The following is a 21,537-nucleotide window of genomic DNA, read 5'->3' on the forward strand; positions in this document are numbered from 1 at the left end:
ATGTGTGTATTAAATCAGGGAGAGTTCTTAAGAATATATGATGCACCTGCACTTTACAAATGTTAATGTAGAATTACATAGACATTTATAAAGGATATTTAACATGTGTGGATCAAATTAGCTTTTCAGCAAAATACACGTTATGCAGTTGCACTTTATAATATAAGAACAGTACTTCCCTTGAATAACGAATAGTTTTCAAAAATATTTGATGCATTTGAACTTTATATTAATATTAGTTACCCTTTCTCTCCATGGGCACTCTATAAACGTAAGAGGCACTTGCACTTTTGGTAACCACTTGTAGAATTTACAGAAGAATGTGACAAATGTATATTGTTGAGATTGTTTCTCACAATTATTTTTTATGATCAACCAGAATAATGTGCTCCTGATGAATTTTGAAGGGTTAGAAGGTACTGAATATGGGTTGAATTTGAATAGGAGTAGGTACTTTACCAGTTTAAAGATTCTTATTCAGCTATGTTGATGTTAATTGTTGCATACCTTGTTGTTAAAAGTGAGCTTAAAGTACTTTGGGGATCATTATGACCCTGGTGGCCGGAGATAATGTGGCGGTAGCACCGCCAACAGGCTGGCGGTACTTACCGCCACATTATGACATTGGCGGGTTGGCTTCCACCCCGACCGCTATGGCAGTAGCAGCCGGGGGCTGGAGATAAGAATCTCTAGCCCGGCAGCCGCTATTGTATCGCCGGTGGTATCATGACCCTGCCTACCAGCATGGTTTTTGTGATGTTCGTAACGCCATGAAAACCATGGTGGTAGACCCTATCATTGACAGGGAATTCCTTCCCTTTCACTGATAGGAGGCCCCTCCCCCCAACACTCCCCAGACGCCCCCCACATCCCCTTCATCCACGCTCCCCTTCCAACCTCCCCTCATACACACACACACTCATTCACACATACATGCACACATACACGCATGCATCCATTCTTTCACGCACACCTCCATACACACATTCACACTGACACGCAGACATGCATTCACATTTCCATGCATACATGTATTCTCACACAATAACACTACACACACACTCACATTCACCAACACACACACACATACATGCACACACCCTCACACACACACACACACAACCGCCCCCACCCCTGTCAGAAACCCTACTTACCTGAATACAGGGGGTCTTCTAGCAGGGGACGGGACGCTGCTACCGCCAGCAGCGCCCAACAGCAGAACACTGCCAGGCCATATTATTTTTCATAATACGGCTAGCGGCGGTCTACTGGCATAGCGCTGCTGGTGGTAGCAGCACCACCTTACCACCGTCTGCCAGTATGGCCTCAGCCAGATTTCCACCTTTCTTGTGGCGGAAATCTGTCTGGGGTCATATTAAGGTCGGACGGATTGAAGCCATCGCCGTGGTTAGTAGGTGTTTTTTACCACCAAAGACATAGGCGGTCATTCTGACCCTGGCGGTCCAGACCCGGCCGGGGACCGCGGGAGCACCGCCAACAGGCTGGCGGTGCTCCCAAGGGCATTCTGACCGCGGCGGTATGGCCGCGGTCAGAAACGGAAAACCGGCGGTCTCCCGCCGGTTTTCCGCTGCCCTGAGGAATCCTCCATGGCGGCGCAGCTTGCTGCGCCGCCATGGGGATTCCGAACCCCTCACCGCCATCCTGTTCCTGCCGGTTTTGACCGCCAGGAACAGGATGGCAGTGAGGGGTGTCGTGGGGCCCCCGTAAGAGGGCCCCTAAAAGATTTTCAGTGTCTGCCATGCAGACACTGAAAATCGTGACTGGTGCTACTGCACCCGTCGCACCCTTCCCACTCCGCCGGCTCCATTCGGAGGGGTTTCCCGCTGGGCTGGCGGGCGGCCTTCTGGCGGTCGCCCGCCAGCCCAGCGGGAAACACAGAATAACCGCGGCGGTCTTCTGACCGCGTAGCGGTATTTTGTTGGGGGAACTTTGGCGGGCGGCCTCCGCCGCCCGCCAATGTTAGAATCACCCCCATAATGAGGCTCTTTGGGGGTCATTCTGACTCCCACCGCCGCGGTTATTCTGTGTTTCCCGCTGGGCTGGCGGGCGACCGCCAGAAGGCCGCCCGCCAGCCCAGCGGGAAACCCCTTCCCACGAGGAAGCCAGCTCCGAATGGAGCCGGCGGAGTGGGAAGGGTGTGACGGGTGCAGTAGCACCCGTCGTGATTTTCAGTGTCTGCATGGCAGACACTGAAAATCTTTTAGGGGCCCTCTTACGGGGGCCCCTGCAGTGCCCATGCCATTGGCATGGGCACTGCAGGGGCCCCCAAGGGCCCCACGACACCCCTCACCGCCATCCTGTTCCTGGCGGTCGGAACCGCCAGGAACAGGATGGCGGTGAGGGGGTCGGAATCCCCATGGCGGCGCAGCAAGCTGCGCCGCCATGGAGGATTCCTCAGGGCAGCGGAAAACCGGCGGGAGACTGCCGGTTTTCCGTTTCTGACCGCGGCCACACTGCCGCGGTCAGAATGCCCTTGGGAGCACCGCCAGCCTGTTGGCGGTGCTCCCGCGGTCCCCGGCCCTGGCGGTCAGAATGACCGCCTTTATCTTTTTAGTCTAAACTATTGAAACTAGGTGTTAAACATGCACATGAGCAATCACTAATGGCTATGATTGTTTCAAATATTCTCACCACCAGCAGAGAGAAAGAGAGAGGAAAAAAATGAAGGGCACCCACACAGTGGAGCAGTTAACGATCAAATAGTAGCTGGTAGAAGGGGGTGATCACATGGTTTAAATATAGTCTGGTTATGTGTATCTCTATGGCCAGTAGAAGGCTCATGCCGAAAAACGTGTTGCCATTTGTCTTGACTTGCACTCAGCAGTCAGCACTTTATACTTTATGTATTGAAATATTGTTCTGGTTCTGAATTGGTGGTGCCATCATCATTTTTACAAGTGAATCCAGGGAAGACTAGGAGACAGTGGGATGGCTATTTAGCATATATATATATATATATATATATATATATATTTGAAGAACAAAGGGTGTGGGGCAAGCAAAAACGATTTATTGTAGAACGTTGAAACGGTGGTTTAACGGTGGTTTAAACCTGTGCATACACAGGCTCCAATGGCAGGCCTTGCTACTTGAGTGGGTGGCACAACCAGTGCTGTACGTCCAATTGTAGCATCTAATTTGGAGGCCCTGGGCAAAGGTAGTGACTCTTTTCTGGGACTTGCAAGGTAATTAAGTGTGACAATTGAGCATAAGCTAATTCTACCATGTTTTAGGCAGAGAGTACAAGCACTTTATATCTGGTTAGCAGACATAAAGGTTGCTGAGCCATAAAACTAGCAAAAACAAAGTCAGCAAGTAGGAGGCCTGAAGGCAATAATTTACTGGGCAAACAATGCCAAGTGTACCAAGTCTAACATCACCCAAAAAAACAAAATACAGTAAAATAAGAGGGTGAAAGCAGAAAAGGTTGAAGGTGACTCTGCAGAGAGGGCCAGGTCTGACAAGTTACAAATAGGTCTCTTAGAAATAAGGAAGAAGTAGCATTGCACAGTTAGCACTATAAGATGACTATTAGATTGAGTAAAATGTATTAAAGCAGAAAACCGGGAATGAGCCTCTGGCCTTTAGAATTGGTGTCTGGTATATCAAAAAAGGAATATTGGGTGTTCACAATATCATGAACAAAATTTTGAAATACAAAATATTGAGAAGATAAGTGTAGAGAAGAGGTGTATATGTAACTATAAATCTGCTTACCTTTCAAGAGCTATGTGTTGACTAGGAACATCTAGCTATCCGCCATCCCACAGGAATCCCCCCTCTAGTGCAGGTCCTGTCATTACTCCATTTCCTGGCAAGTGGGTCTTTTCAAACAACAGTGGCCATTGCATCAGGGATGTCCCAGCCTATGTTCTCAAACTTGTTGTCTAGAGTGTTGTCTGCCCTGCTGAAACACATGCGCAGCTACATCGTGTTCCCTCAGGTGGAGGATTTCCCTACAGTGAAAGGTGACTTCTATGCCCTGGGACATATCCCCAACATCATAGGTGCCATTGATGGTACACATGTGGCCTTGGTACCCCCCCACAGGAGTGAACTAGTATACAGAAACCGGAAGAGCTACCATTCTATGAATGTGCAGATGGTGTGTTTGGCTGACCAGTACATCTCCCATGTGAACGCCAAGTTTCCTGGCTCAGTGCATGACACTTACATTCTGTGGAATAGCAGCATCCCTTATGTGATGGGGCAACTACAGAGGCACTGTGTGTGGCTATTAGGTAACAACAAGGACCCTATGCTGTGTGAATAGTTTTGTGGGACTGGGGTTGTCATTAAGGGTTAGTGTGTGTCTAACAGTTGTCCCTCAACATTTAAAGGTGACTCTGGGTACCCCAACCTGTCATGGCTACTGACCCCAGTGAGAAATCCCAGGACCAGGGCAGAGGAATGCTACAATGAGGCACATGGGCGAACTAGGAGGATTATTGAAAGAACCTTCAGCATCCTGAAGGCCAGGTTCAAGTGCCTCCATATGACAGGTGGTTCCCTATACTACTCACCAAAGAAGGTGTGCCAGATCATCGTGGCCTGCTGTATGCTGCACAATTTGGATTTGCGACGACAGGTGCCTTTTCTGCAGGAGGATGGTCCAGAAGGAGGTTTTGTGGCAGCTGTGGAACCTGTGGACAGTGAAGAAGAGGAGGCAGAAGAAGAGGACATAGACAACAGAAACACCGTGATCCAGCAATACTTCCAGTGAGACACAGGTAAGAAGACATCACTGCCTCCTACATCTGATAAAATTGTTAGACCTATCATCTGTCTGTCACTTTCACCCAGTGTACGGACCCTGATTTGTCACTTTGCCTTTCAATTTCACAGATGTGGGTCCCACTGTGTGGCCTCTGCTATGTTACCTGATGGACTAGAGCTGTGTGACATAGGTATGTAGACAGCACAGACTGACTCCAGCTTGTTTTGTGATTCAAGGGTGTTTATTTAAGTGCAAAATAGTGGAGGGGATTGCAAAATGGGCAGGGGTGATGGTGGAGGAATGTCTATGGCAGAGTCCAGTTTATTTGTCTCGCAGGTGCATTGTCCAAAGGGGCATAGGAAGTGGAGCTAGGGCAGTTTAAGGATGGACAGGGTGACAAAGTGGGACAGAAGGATGACATTAAGGGTGGTCTCATTTCTTGGTGGGGGTTTTGGCATCGTTCTCTGTCTTTGTCCTGGATCTCAGGGACCGCTTGCGGGGTGGTTCTCCATCTGCAGGGGGTGGGGTGCTGGTGGCGTGGTCCTGTGGCGGTGCCTCCTGTCCACTAGCGCCGGCAGAGGTGGTGGGCAGTTCATCATCCAGGGTAGTGTCAGGGGACCCTTCTTGTGCCACAGTGTCCCTCCTGGTGTTCACAAGGTCATTCAGCACCCCTATAATGGTGCCCAGGGTGGTGTTGATGTACTTGAGTTCCTCCCTGAACACCAAATACTGTTCCTTCTGCAGCCGCTGGGTCTCCTGAAACTTGGCCAGTACCGTTGCCATCGTCTCTTGGGAATGATGGTACGCTCCCATGATGTTGGAGAGGGCCTCGTGGAGAGTGGATTCCCTGGGCCTGTCCTCCCCTTGTCACACAGCAGACCTTCCAGTTCCCCGGTTTTCCTGGGCCTCTGTCCCGTGAACCATGTGCCCACTGCCCCCAGGTCCTTGGTGTTCTTGGGGTGGGGGGTTTGCCTGGGTTCCCTGTAGTGGACACACTGCTGCTTGACATATCCTGGGGACAGAGGAATGGGCCTGCTGGGTGGGTGCTGTGCTGGTGTTTCCTGAGGGGGGAGGCTCTGTGGTGGCCTGTGACTGTGTCAGGGGAACCAACTGTCCCGAGGTCCCAGATGGGCCGGGCTGGTCATCTAGATCCAGTTGGACAGAGCTGCTGTCATCACTGTGGGCCTCTTCTGTGGGTGGAGAGGACATGTCTGGAACCTCCTGTCCTGTGACGTTGGGTAGGGGTCCTACAGGGGTGTAAAAGCATGATTATTGCATCTGTGTGTGCCATGGTGTGCAATCAGTGGGTGACCCTGTACCCCAGTGCTTACATTCTTGTGTAGGACCTTGTGTGATATTTGGTTTGGGGATCTGTGTGGGTATGTGCAATGGACATGCATTGGTGATGGGTGTCCATGCTCTGTTGTTACTTGCAGGACTTGGTGTTAGGATGTGTGGTTTGTGATAGTGGGACATATGTGAGGAGTTGGAGTGATGGGGTAAGGGTGAGGGCGGGGGTATGTGATAGCATGCAGGTAGGGCGGGGTATATGGTAGTTAAAGATTTAACTTACCATAGTCCATTCCTCCAGCTACTCCTTCGAGGCACTCAGGATGCAGTATAGCCAAGACCTGCTCCTCCCATGTTGTTAGTTGTGGGGGAGGAGGTGGGGGTCTGCCGCCAGTCCCCTGAACTGCAATGTGGTGTCTTGAGACCACAGAACGCACCTTCCCCCGTAGGTCGTTGCACCTCTTCCTGATATCATCCCGTGTTCTTGGGTGCTGTCCCACTGTGTTGACCCTGTCCACGATTCTGTGCCATAGCTCCATCTTCCTAGCTATGGAGGTGTGCTGCACCTGTGATCGAAATAGCTGTACCCAGATGATTTCCTCCACCATGACCCTGAGCTCCTCCTCAGAAAACCTGGGGTGTCTTTGCAGTGCCATGGGGTGGTGTGGGTGATGTGTGAGGTGGTGTGTGTTGTGATGTGTGGGGTGATGTTTAGGGGTGTGTGGTGTTTTGTGCGTGGATGTTTACGAGTGATGGTGTTGTGTGCCTCTGTATGCTGGTGTGGTCTTTGCTTTTCTGTCTCTCTGCTTCTTCCAAATTTTTTGTTGTATGGGTTTGTGGGTAATGTGGGTGTGTGTTTTATATTGTATTGGGTGTGTGGGAGTGGTGTGTGTATGTGTATCAGGTGTGTGCATTTCGATTTGTTCAATGTGGTAGTGTTTTGTAAATGTGTGTGTATTTTGAGCGCGGATTCGTGGTCGTGATAGTGTGGGCATATTCCTGTTGGTGTGGCGCTGGAGGTTTTGTTATCGCCAGTTTATCACTGACCTTTGGTGTGGTGGACTTGTGTGGGTGTCTAGATTTTGGCAGATTCCGAGCGGTGGTCGTAATAGCTGTGGCGGAATTCCGCAGCCGCGGCGGTGTCTTCTGGACGGCGGTAAGCGGGATTTACCGCCAACATTGTAATGAGGGCCTTAGTGTCAAAGCTGCAAAAAAGTGTGAAACATCTAAGAAGAACATACATGTAAGTATCAATAATAAAAGTTGTTGCATAATTTTATATGTAAATAACAAACATAAACTTATAACAATTTTACTTATTTATACTATTACATGTATTTCAGATACAATGACAGAAAGAGCAATACATATAAAAGCAATTACCAAAGGTCTCATTATGAGTTTCGTGGTCCCATCCCAGGAATGCCAAACTTGTGTGGAGGGTGCCACTTTCATGGTAGTGAGCACCCCAAGGGTATTAAAATGTTCCAACAAGGGGCGTGGCCAAGATGGCGGCGTCAGCGGATGCATTGGTCCGAGCTCCTTAATTTGCTATGTGGATGCAGGGCTGGCCGGCCGGGGGTGCCCCGCCGTGACGCCTGGGACCCGAGGGGCATCGGGTGCTCTGTGCGAGCCCTTGGAGAGAGAGACCGCTGCGGCCAAGTGCGCAGACTCGGGAGAGCCGGGCCGGCGCCTAAGGCAGAGGGGCGCAGAGGGCTGCGGGCTCTTCTGTGTTGCGATCCCAGGCCCAATAGACTGCTGACTGGGCACAGGGGGTGCGGCGACGCCCCTGGAGGGAGATGTTCCCCCGCGGTGAGGCGCGGCCTGCGTTGGAGACTCGGCGGAGGCCTGGAGCCGGGGCTCTGGTGACGACCGGGCCGTCCATATTGGGCCCTCCTGGGGGGACCCCAAAAAAGAAAGTGAGCGGATCGGTGGGCCCAGCGGTTAATTGGCGGTGGAGCTGGGGTCCCAGAGAGGCGAAGAGGACCGGTGCTGCAGTCCAGTGGTGCAGACGGCACGTGAGGGCCATACCCGGAGCGGAGGTGAGCGGTACTGTGAGGAGGCCCATGGTCTAACTTTAGGTGGAATGTTGATGTCCTTGGCGAGGGTTTGAGGCCTGGAAGATGTGCCCTACAGTGCTACTGCAAAGAGGCCAGAATGAGATATTCATTTACCTGCAGTTAGTGGGCAGAGGGGATGGCGACCTCCAAGCCTAAGTGGGACCGGACGGTTCGAGATATGCTGACCGGAGGGCGCCAGGTGCCAGGAGGGGCTTTGGAGGAGCCGCCGACCACGAGGATCCCAGAGACAGTGAGAGAGGTGACAGAGGACGAGGCAGCTCCAGTTACTAAGGGCTTTGTTCGAATCACTCAGGAGTGACCTCCAGGAACTCTGCAAAGACATATCTCATGAGGTGAAGGAGTTGAGAGTCAAGCTTTAATCCCTGGGTGATCGGCTGATGCAGGTCGAAGATGGCGAAATTGCCCGTGGCGAGGAGGTGGCGGACCTGCAGCAGGAGGTTGTACGCCTGTGGGAACAGCAGGATCACCTACAGATGACGGTGGAGGACCTGGAGAACCGGTCGCGCAGACATAACATCCGCATCAGGGGAGTGCCACGCAGAGCTGAGAAGGAGGACATCGGAGGCTTCGTGGTGGTGCTGTTTCGCTCTGTCTTAGAACATGAGGAGACCCAGGAGATCATCCTCGATAGAGACCACCGCGTGGGCCGACCGGGAGGAGTTGGGGATCGCCCGCCAGACATTCTAGCATGTGTCCATAATTTTGGGCTGAAAGACAGCATATTGCAAAAGGCACGCAATCTTCCATGAGTCCTTTTTAGAGGTCATCAGCTTCAATTATACCAGGACCTTTTGGTTCGGACTTTGCAAAGGCGGCGTGAGTTTAAACCCATCACAGAGCACCTGCATGAGCGGGCGGTGTCCTACTCGTGGGGCCACCCGTTCCACCTTGTTTTTCGCTGGGAGGATCAGCTTCGCCAGGTGAAGTCAATATCGGAGGCTACCCCGATCCTGGGCTTGGAGGAAAGTGCCCCTGCTTCGGGTTCGAAGTTGGGTCCAATCGGCGGCGACCGCCCGCACTGGCAGAGGAAGGAAAGAAGAAAAAAACAGCAACGCCCGACTGCGCTGGAGCAGATCTCAGATTGTCAGTCGGCAGTGAGCAGTGTGGCAGCTGGAACAGGTGCCTAAACGAAAAGTGATGGGGGCCCTCTGGTCGGCTGGGGGCCGCTGCCCATGGTCCGGTGGCTGAGTGAAGGGGGTCTGGTCGGCGGAGCCAGCGGACTTGGTGGAGGAATATGTGTGGTTCTACAGCCCAGTTGAGACTTTTACCTCTTAGGATGTGCAAGAGAGGACTTTTTTGGTATAAGCACCTGTTGTGCATTTTGGTTATCTGTTTATATGCTTCCCTGCAAGCTTGGTCATGGATGGTGTCAGAGGTTTGGGTATGTGAGATGGAGCGGCAGGGGTCCTGCTCTGGATCCTGGCCCCTCCGTAGAGCTCCTCCCCACCTGAGCGACTGCTTTCCTGTGCTGTATGACGGTTAGGTGTCTTAGCTTAAATGTCCGTGGGCTGAATTATCCGACTAAGCGATTAGCGATTCTGTCAGGTCTGGAGAAATCTGGATGTCACATATGTTTATTGCAGGAGACACACTTATTGCATAAGGACACATATTGCATGCGCTCAAGGTGGTTTTCTAGGCAGATTTGGTCCTCAGCAACTACAAAGCATGCGGGGTGGCAATGTTGCTTTCCAGGACCTTCCCTGGGGAGATAGTGGGGAGGATTCATGAAGTACAAGGCAGATTTATGGCCATTAGAATAAGACTTGGGGCCTTCTCTTTCACTATCGCTTCTCTTTATGCTCTGAATGCCCAACAGGAGGCATTCCTGAGACAGGTGATCTCCCCAATCCTTAGCTCACCTGATAGTGCTATTTTAGTAGGAGGAGATTTTAACTTGATGATGGACAACGAGCTTGACCACTCAGGCCAACGCTTGGGACAGGCGGGGGCCTTATCGGAAGTGGGGCATCAGTGGCTGGCTGACTGCGGGTTGGAGGATGTCTGGAGAAAGCTGCATCCTACTCTCCGAGATTACTCCTTTTACTTGGCGGCAACCTAGACTTACGCTCGGCTTGATCTTTTCCTGGCCTCGCCGGAATTTGTCTCCCGGGTCCGGGAGGCCACGATTGGACCAAAAGCCTTGGCTGATCATGCCCCAATTACCGTGGAGATTACTGTGGGGGTGGGCCGGGTGGGTACCCCGAGCTGGCGTCTTAGAGATTCCCTGCGCCAGAGTGAGACAACGGTAGAGTCACTTTGACGCGCAATCGCGTACTACCTTAGTTTTAATGATTATGGTAGCACTTCAACGGAGATAGTATGGGAGGCTATGAAGGCAGTGGTGCGGGGCGAGGTGATAGCACTGTCCGCGAGAGATAACAAGGCAAGGAGGGAGATAAGGGAGGAGCTGGAGCAGAGGGTAGCCGTGCTGGAGCACTCCCATAAGTCTACTGGCGCGCCTCGAATCTGGCGGCAATTAGAGAAGGTGAGGCAACAGCTGAAGAGGCTGGACTGGAATAGAGCAGAGTATGCGATAGCTAGACTTAAGCACAAATTCTATGTTGGGAGCAAAAGGTGCAGGAAGCTATTGGCACACCGGTTGCGAGCACAGCGTGCATCGTCTTCGATAAAATTGATCCATTCCCCTTCTGGGATGGTGGCAGGTACGAGCGCTAAGATTGCAGAGGCTTTTGCAGAGTTTTACCGGGGCTTATACGTGGCTGATGAGGGAGATGCCGCGGCATTGGATTAATTCTTAGAAGGCATAGCAATCACGCCTCTTGGTGAGAAGGATGCTTCTCTCTTGGACCAGCCGATAAGGTTGGAAGAGGTTATCTCGGCAATTTCTCGACTAAAAGTTGGGAAGTCCCCTGGCCCTGATGGGTTTACGGCCTTATTCTATAAGACTTTTTGTGTGGAACTCGCTCCGCTCCTGGTGCATCTTTTTAACTCTTTTTGGACAACGGGAGCTCTGACACCTAGTATGTTGGATGCTACTATTGTAGTTATACATAAACCAGGTAAGGATCCAGAGGAGTGTGCCTCATATAGGACGATCTCGCTCCTGAATGTAGATGCCAAGTTGTACACTGGCATGCTTGCTTCCCGCCTTAATTTCTATATGCCGGGTCTTATTGATCCTGATCAATCAGGTTTTATACTAAGCCAACAATGCAGTGACAATACAAAGCGGCTCCTGCACCTGTTGGATAAAACGGATCGCTCCGGCAGGGAGGCACTTTTTCTCTCTATGGGCGCTGAAAAAGCGTTTGATAGGGTTCATTGTCCCTATCTCTTTAAGGTGTTGGAGCGATTTGGTCTGGGCGCCGTTTTCAGGTCTTGGATCAGTTGCGCTTATCAGTCGCCCAGGGTGGCGGTTCAAGTTAATGGGGAGCTTTCCCTGCCCTTCCTGGTGGGACGCGGGACTAGACAGGGATGCCCGCTTTCCCCCCTTTTACTTGTTCTATATATGGAGCCCCTTGCGCAGAGGTTGTGGGACAGTCCATTGGTCTCAGGTGTGAAGTTTGGCGGAGACCACGATCTTATCACCCTCTATGCAGATGATGGGATCCTTACTCTGGCAGAGCCCGCGAATTCACTGCCGGCGCTTATGGAGATTATAGTTGAGTTTGCTCAGGTCTCGGGATTTCGGGTTAATATGCAGAAGCTAGCTACCCCTTTCTCTGGTCGTCCTTGAGTTTCCCCTATTTAGGAGTTGAGCTAGCAGCCTCGGCCGCTAAGACAGTGAGCCTGAATTATACAACGCTTGTTCGTGAAGTTCAGCCGGACTTGGAATCATGGGAGAGGCATAAACTATCTTGGCTGGGTAGAGTGGCGGCGGTGAAGATAACAATCTTGCCGCGCATTCTTTATGTGTTTCAGGTGCTTCTGCTGAATCCGCCCCCGAGAACGATAGCTACTCTTCAATCAGCAATTCTGAAGTTTATATGGGAGGGGCGGCCGGCGCGGCTATCGCGACGAGTGCTGTACCGTCCTAAGAGTGGGGGAGGTTTAGCGATCCCTTTCCTTCAGCGATACTTTCAGGTGACACAGCTGCGCTTTCTTTTAGAGTGAAATCGCCCGCTCACTGAGAAACAGTGGTGCTTCATGGATCAGGCAGTAGAGGGCTCGCATATATGGAAGGAGCCATGGCATAGGGCAGCCGGACTTTACTACTCCCCAGTCACAGGGTTACGCTGCGCACATGGGACACAGTGGCCACTTGATCCGGCTTGACGTCCTTTCCATCCCCGATGAAACCCATAGGCACAAACCCTGACTTCGAGCCTGGGCTTCGGCTGGAGGCTCTGAGACGCTGGTAGGAGGGGGCTGTAAAAGGGTGGGAAGTCTCTTCGACGAACAAGGAGTCCTGTCTTTTGAACAGATGAGGGAAGCGTATGGCTTGACGGAGGCAGATAGACTGGTGTATTATCAGATACGGCACTGGTCTTTGCAGCCAGCAAACAGAGCGTTAATAGATAGACCTCTTACGCCATTCGAGAAATGGCTCCTGTTAAAGAAAGATGATAAAGGAGTCATCTCAGAACTTTATCGGCTTTTGCAGGGGAAACAGCGCCCGCCTAGGACTAGAGGACAGTTGCGATGGGAGGGGGAGTTGGAGAGGGAGTTCTCGGATGAGGAATGGGACAGTATTTTCTACAGAATACATCACACAGCCTATAACGCAGTGGGGACGGAGACGTCATATAAGGTGGCCTCCTACTGGTACTACACTCCAGCACGTATACACGCATGGGACCCTGTTAAATCCGACCTCTGTTGGAGGAGGTGTGGAGGAACGGGCACACTTTTGCATCTGCTGTGGCACTGTCCGAAACTTCATCACTATTGGGAGGGCATTATTGATGAGATAGACATAGCGTTCCACACTAGGATCCCCAGATTTCCATCATACAACTTGCTGGGGTTGCCTAATCCCCTTACCTTTCCATTGAGGTCGTTGAGAGGGAAACAAATGGCTCTGGCACTTAAGACAGCCCTACAACTGATCCTAACCATGTGGGGTACGGATAGGGTCCCGACGCGCAATGCGTGGCTCCAGAAACTCTGGTTTATCCTTACCATGGAGAAATGCACACTGGCCTCGCAGCAGCAGATGGGGTAATTGAGTGAATTATGGAAGCCATTTCTGCAGATTCTATCTGCAGAATTTACAGAGTTGACATGCCCAGCTTATTTGAGAGTCCTGAGGCTGACTTGAACCCTGACTGGATTGCTTGATTGAGAGATTTCAGAGGGCTGTGATTTGGTGGCAGGAAGGATGGAGTGGTGGAGAGATAGGAGGATGACACGAACGCTGTGGGGGAGCATTGTTAATGTGTTTTACTTTATTTGTATGTTTGTTTGGTTTTTATATACGGGACTCGCAGTCTGGAAGATTTTTAGATGCGCTCCGCATGCTAATTCTATTACCAAGAAGAGACTAGTAGCGAGGATTCTCTGAGCCAGATCTAGAGTTAGCCTAGAAGGTTTTTGTCAGTGGATTTAGAGCCGCTGCAGCGGAGATGTATACCATTTATTGCATTGCGATGTACTGTATTTACATTCCACATTCTGTACTTATATGTTTCAATGCTTTTAAAAATAATAAACAGATTTGATCCATAAAATGTTCCAACAGGCAGTGCTACAATATTGTATTTTTCTCCCATAAGCTTCAGTTCAGCGCCGCCCTGGCTGAGTACAACTTAGGCCACCGTCACCACTATGGAACCATGTTCCTGGCGGGGATGGTGAGTTCACCCGCCAAGGTTGTAATGTGGCGGTTTGACCACCTGTCGACCGGACCATCACCGCACATGTTGTGATCTGCAGATCGCCACACTCATAATGAGGGCCCAAGTCACATGGGCAGCATCTGCAACCAAGAAAGTACATCATTGGAAAGTGTGAATTGAAAATGTACCAGATATTATTCTAATGCCAGTACAAAAGATGATGTTGTAATTAATGTAAGGGAACAGAACTACCCCTCAAAAGTGACAGAAATAGAAGTATTGAAAGTATTGCAGGATGTAAGAGAGGCAAGCACTTGCTCCCAGGAACCCACAACCAAGATGCTTAAAGGTACAGTCCCTAAAGTCCCAAACACAATGCAGGCCAACTACCACCTGTACCCGCTTTAAAACATAAAGGGGCATATTTATACTCCGTTTGCGCCGAATGTGCGTCAAAAATTTTGACGCACAATCAGCGCAAACGTTGCCCCATATTTAAACCCTGACGCCCGAGGCCGCGCAAGCGAAAAATCCGCAGTGTGTGCCATTTTCTGGAAGCGGCAACCCGCCCTGCGTTAATGATATGCAGGGTAGGCGTTCCCGTCCAAAAAACGACGCACACGGCCGCGCGTCGTATTTATGCTTCCGGGCAAAAAGGACCCCCGGCCGGCAGGCGGAGCAAAAAAATGACGCAAAGCCCGATGTGTGTCAAATTTTAACGCCTGGGTCAGGGCAGGCGTTAAAATGGGGCAAACACACCTGCATTTAATCAGAACACACAGAACAAACAACAGAGCAGCAGAGCAGCAGAGCAGCAGAGCAGCAGAGCAGCAAAACAGCAACAGGGAGACATGGAGGTGATTGTTCTTCAGCGTGCACGTAGACGCAGAGCCCTGCAGCAACAACAGCAGCCACAACAACAACAGCAGGGACCCCAAAGACAGCGCAGAAGGCAGGAGAGGATATTCCGCCCAAGAACAACCCTGCATGGCCTCAGGGAACACGACATCATCCAGAGGTACCGGTTGAACTGGCAGGCCATTCAGCAGCTGCTGCGCAACATTGAACCGCAGTTGGCCCCCACTTTGGTGACACCCCGCACCATCCCAACAGAAACAAAGCTGCTTGCCGTACTTCACCTGCTGTCAAGTGGCTCCTTTCAGACAACTGGTGCCCTGGTTGGTGGAATATCACAACCATCATTCTCTGCATTCCTGCCAAAAGTACTGGATGCCATCATTCGCCTGACACCCCGCCACATCTGCTTCCCTAACACACTGCAGAAGCAGCAGGAAACTAAACAGGGGTGCTACGCCATCAGTGGCTTCCCACACGTCCTTGGTGCAATCGACTGCACACATGTACGCCTTGTGCCACCTGCTGCAACAGAACACCTCTACCGCAACAGGAAGCACACACATTCAATCAACGTGCAGGCCATAGTCGATCACCAAGGACTGATCAGCAACATTGTGGCTAAATATCCTGGGAGTGTACATGACGCATTCATCTTCCGTCACAGCACCATCAACCAACACTTCCAGGATGGACGGTATGGCAATGGACTACTTGTTGGTAAGGACAAAAATCTAACTCATATACACACTGCACAGCAACCCTCTAGGACAAACAACACATACACCACATTAGCAACACCTAGCCAGGAACACACTCAGGTGCTCACATCACTAGCCATGTGTCATAAGTCACCATTGAACCTGTCGCACATTGGAATGTACTCCACAGCTTAATGTGAAGACATTAATGAGTGTGGTTGCCTAAATGTCACCTTGCAAATTGGAAGTGTCACAATAACCTGTACCTTAACACATTGCATAAGTCTTAAGGTATGGGATGTCCAGGGTACTTTCATATGAACGTGTTAACTACACTTTCATGTTTAAACTCTGCATGGAACTCTCATCTCACCCCCAGTGAAGACACACGGACACGTGTATCACAAGTCACAATGCAAGGGAGGGCACACTGTTATGAAAATCAAAATACAGACTGCTGACAAACGGTTAGCTAACAAACACTTGCTCAGCCAAGGAAAAAACTCAATGCAAAACTTTTACCCTACAAGTATAGGTTGTCACATTAGTACACAAAAGAGTCACAGACAACACAAGACAACTACTGCCATCAAAGGTCTGTACAAGAGTGCTTTCTACATCTAATTGATCCCATTCTGTGTTTCTATTTCAGCTGATCAGGGGTATGGCATCCAGCCTTGGCTAATGACACCATTTGGGAACCCCACTACTGCTGCAGAGCGGGCATACAACAACGCCCATAAGAGGACACGCAGCATTGTTGAGCGGACCTTTGGGATCCTAAAGTCAAGGTTCCGCTGCCTTGACATCACAGGCGGTAGCCTACTCTATTCCCCAGAGATGGTTTGTAAGATCCTACTCACTTGTGCCATATTGCACAACATTTGTGTAAAAAGGAACATTCCCCTCCTTGAACCAGACCCAGACATGCCTGAAGATGACGAAGAGGAGGATGCTGGCCTGCAACAGGAGGGGGAACAACCAAACACGGCAGCAGGAGTGCGTAGGCGCCAACAGCTTGTAAATATTTTTTTTTCATAATTTCTCATATCAACACTTATTGCACAATTGTAAATAAACACAGATAAAAAACACCACATCATGCTTTGGCCTATTCATTTCTGCGCACCTTTAGTTCGAAATTGCTGAAGAAGAATGTCGTCTCATTGAGCAATAATGAGATAACACTCATCACACAAAAAAAAAAACATCACAAATGTCTGCACAGAGGGTAGGATGTTACATGATACATTACCATCCACAGAGGCCAACAGGAGTACAAATGTGGCAATGACACATGCCTGATCCAGACACCTGAGACAGTCTCTCACTCAGCCCAAAAATGTTGATCATTTGAAAGTCTCATTACACGTGTTCAGTGACAGGGTGGGACCATCCATGTGTACGTGACCATGTCCTCAACGGCTTCTCTCAATTTTTGATATAAACAATACCCAATTGGAACAACATTAGCTGCCACTAACTCATGAGGAGACCTTGAAGTTACAGTGACAACATACACCCAGACAGGTGATAGTGGATCCACATTCGCACACACATATAAACATATGTCATCCAATCAACCAAATATTTTCAAGCAGCCCATCACAGTAGTGTCCCAGTTCAAACCTAGCAGGAAGAATGTAACATGCCACTAAACCAGGTAATGCATAAAGGGCCACATACATCAACAACATATTTGTCATCAGCACATGAGGAACGCTGAGATTTAGCAAACATAGTCAGTGCAAAATGGTATGTCAGATTGCTCATAATAATCAATAGGGCAAACCTCAAATGGGCTAATGAGATGAATGAATGGCTAACAGTGATTCATACCCTATGGCCTTACATTAGCCTGCTGCTGCAGGTTTTGCATAACAGAATAAATGAAAGCCAAGGATAAATTAGCAAATCTGGAAGGGCAAACCCTAGGGTGCTGGGGGCCTAAGTCCACCTCTACCGCCCCCCAAATATACAAGAACCATGTACTTGTGAACTAAACACATGCATAAGGCGCATGTGTGGTCGACATGTCAAAAGTCAAACACAAATCAGATACACAAAATCATAATAGGACATGGTTAGCCCCATAAAAACTGTAAGTGACTATTGCACTCCCTGTTTGGACTATAGATAAATGCATTACCATGATAAATGTGGACACACGTTTGAGAAGGAATACATCATGGTATCCCATTCATCATTTCAAAATAGCCATCAGCAATTACTAAAAATATGTGTACAAATATGGTTAATACATTTTTTGAGGTATCATAAATATTACAGTGTGAATGCCTTCTATACATCCAATAAGGAACATGTGTCATAGCTAACCACAAATGTGTATCACATAGCACCGTTTGGTCATGACAAATTTCCTTCCTCAACTTTAAAAAATGAAGACATAATTTAAAAATGCGTCAAATTTCCACGCATACAGCATGGGCGTCATAATTTTTTCACGTACAGGAGTGCACAGAATGCAGAGTCAAAAAATATGATATGAAAAATAATAAATTAATAAGCTACATGACATGTCCACCATATTGTCCATGTAGCGTCAAATTTCCATGCATACAGCATGGGCGTCATCATTTTTTCACGTACAGGAGTGCACAGAATGCAGAGTCAAAAAATATGATATGAAAAATAATAAATTAATAAGGTACATGACATGTCCACCATATTGTCCATGTAGCGTCAAATTTCCACGCATACAGCATGGGCGTCATAATTGTTTCACGTACAGGAGTGCACAGAATGCAGAGTCAAATATACATTTTCATAAATGTTTCTCATATTTGCCAGGAAATTATAATTCCACACTAGAACTGTAAACTCAGCCTCACAATAATGTAAGGGAACAATGAAGAAATTACTTTTGACTCTGCATTATGTGCAATGTGATGCGTCAAAAAATATGACGCACAATGTGTATGCGTGAAAATATGACGCGTAATGGGAAAATAAAAACGGCGGCCATTTTATGCAGGAAGTGATGTAATAGGATATCCTGTTTACAAAATCTGTACTGGGAGTTAACTTTCACTTTCACTTTGCAGTCTCAGATTTATCTGGACTGTTTGGTTGTGTGAAAAGTGTAGTCCTATGTTTAACTGCTTTCGTGTCCTGTGTACCTTGTATTTTGTGTTTTTGTGATCATAGTCTTGTTGTCTAATATTGTCTTAGTCTGTTTAGTATACTTTTGTCCAATCCTGTTTTTGTTTGTATTGTCTGTGGGAGTCTGTTCTGGGTAGTTTAACTTTGGGGTTAGTTGGGCTATTTTTCTTAAGTTTTATTTTTCCTTCACTACTCTACCTTTCCCCATTTCCCACTTTTACTTGTTTGTCTCATTTTTCACCTTTCAATTTGTTAATATGTCAGGTAGGCCTCGGCTTGGCAGGATGGGTGAGGAGGAATTGGGGGGATTCATTTGGCTTGTTTGCCATTTCCTCCCACTCATGCTGGAGGCTGGGGGCCGTGTGATACAGGGGTATCACACGGAGGCACGTAAAGTCCGGTGGGGGAAAGTGCGCCATCACCTGGTCCGGGTGTACGGGAGCATTAGGAATGAGCATCAACTAAAGCACAGAGGGGCTGATCTCATATCCAGGGAGCAGGACCTGCTGGACCACCTGGGAATCAGGATTGGTGGCCATGTTGGTGAGTACAAATCAATTACATGTGAAGAATTGAAATCTGTGTGGGGACATGTGATGATTGTTACCCAATCTGCTAGATAAGTAGCTGACTGTGTGTAATGCTAGGGAAACCTAATGTGTATTTGTTGCACAATGTGTAGGAAGACCAATGCTAGCAGTCAGATGGCTCATGTTTTCAACACATACCGGATGCCTGTAGCTGTATGTAATGTAGTGTTGCCTTTGTGTCAGACAAGCAACACGTTAATGCCTCTATTTGAACTCTACAGGTCATATTGGCCAGTGAGAAAGTTATGTTGAAACAACATACCTACATATGTCGACGCCATAGCTAGACAGAAAATTGTAAACCCATGATGATGCTATAAATGTGTGGTGCCTTCACGTCACATGAAGTTAGCTATGTTGTCCACACATATGTCACATGTGTGTCTGGTTGCTGTGTGTTGAAAATGTCCACCTAGCCTGTTTGAGTTTGAGGGGTCATGCAGTCCTCAAGTAACCAGCTTTTGGATGTCTCTCTGGGATGCACATGATGAGATGAATGCAAGCCATTACTGTTGGGGCATACTAATGGAGGTGTATCTTTGACAACACATGACTGTCCTGGCCACTGTATGTGTGTAGTAGGGTGTGTAACTGTAGCAGGAGACTCATCCAATGTTAATGTTGATTAAAAATTCATCCATGCAGTATGAGCATGTGGGAAAGTGTATCATTACCATGTCATATTCACACAGTGTCATAGTAACTGCAATTATTTGTCAGTGCACGGAGTCTGAGTATATTCTTCCTTTCATGCTTTACAGGTGGACCAGCACCGTACACCGTGGGAGAGGTGGCACATTTTGAGGACCCCGATACCTACAATGAGTGTGGTCTGAGTGCTATTTTTATTTAGATTTAGGGGCTGTAGGTCATTCCAGTCGGCCCGCTATGGGGAATGGGATGAGTCATGTGGAATACACTGTTAATGTAAGAGTTGCTCTGGGACTTGGCTTGAACTGAGTCTGCATATCAGACTGACATTCTCCCAGATAGCTTTGGCAAATGGCTTGTATGAAATATGCAGCTTCCTAGTTGAGGATGCACTGTGTACACTGTAGGTCGGATCTTCTGGGGGCATGTACTTCCACAAGTTGAACTAGAAGTGTGTGTGACTAGAGTGCAATGGCCTAGGTGTTCAGTCGACTCATGATCATGGGCGTTCTTGCTCCTCTGTGTGTGTTGTAAAACATGCCTCACTGATAGTATGTGATGTTGGCCTGAGTCAGAGCATTTTGACATGTGTGGACCTTGGATATGACAATGTTTGGCTAACTCCAACGTGTTGCTAGCCCTTCATTGGTGTTGTGTGTGGAGGCACATACTTGTTGACCTTTCTATACACTCCTGAGTGTGCATTGAACCTGGGATTGTTGGTTGTTCTTCCCCCCCACCCTCAAAGACTGCCATGTGATTGGGAATAGGGTACCTAGGACTGTAGCAACCAGTATGTTACACGTACTTGTGACCTTTTGCAACTTTGTTTAGAACCTAGGGCCAGATGTAGAAAACAGTTTTCAAGTCGCAAACGGCGAAAATCGCCGTTTGCAAGTCGCAAACGTGTGTTTGCTATGCAGAAATGCATTTTGTGAGTCGGAACTGACTCGCAAAATGCATTTCCGACTCGCAAATAGGAACGGGTGTTCCCTTCCTATTTGCGACTCGCAGTGGTATGCAATTCCATTTGCGACCGAGTACGCGGTCGCAAATGGAGTCGCAGTTACCATCCACTTGAAGTGGATGGTAACCCACTCGCAAACTGGAAGGGGTCCCCATAGGACCCCTTCCCCTTTATGAGTGGACCCAAAAATATTTTTTCAGAGCAGGCAGTGGTCAAAGGGACCACTACCTGCCCTGAAAAATTCCGAAACTAAAGGTTTTGGTTTTTTTTTCTAAGTGCAGCTCGTTTTCCTTTAAGGAAAACGGGCTACACTTGGAAAAAAAAAACCTGTTTTATTTAAAAGCAGTCACGGACATGGAGGTCTGCTGTTCCCAGCAGGCCTCCATCCCCGTGAGTGCCCACCCATAGTCGCTATGGGGGCGCAAATTGGGACCCACCTCATTAATATTAAAGAGGTGGGTCTTTGCAACCCCATAGCGACTCGCAGACGGTGTCTGAGACACCGTTCTGCATAGCAAATTGCAAGTCGCAATTTGCCGTCTTCCTACATCTGGTCCCTAGTGTACACATTCGGTTATGGCCCATGGGTTCAATATTTGCAAACAACAAATTACAAATGGCATTGAGTGAGGGTTGTGATAGTTAGCACATAGAGTGACATATGTAGTGAAGTCAGTATGCGGAAGAGGTTCAGCCATAATGTCAGCTGCATTAGGCATTATTTGGATGAGTAGTCTAGGCTGATGTCATCCATCATGTAGAGACATGGATATGCTAGCTGTGAGATGCCCTTATGTATG

Source organism: Pleurodeles waltl, chromosome 9, assembly GCF_031143425.1.
Source record: "Pleurodeles waltl isolate 20211129_DDA chromosome 9, aPleWal1.hap1.20221129, whole genome shotgun sequence".
Lineage (NCBI taxonomy): Eukaryota > Metazoa > Chordata > Amphibia > Caudata > Salamandridae > Pleurodeles > Pleurodeles waltl.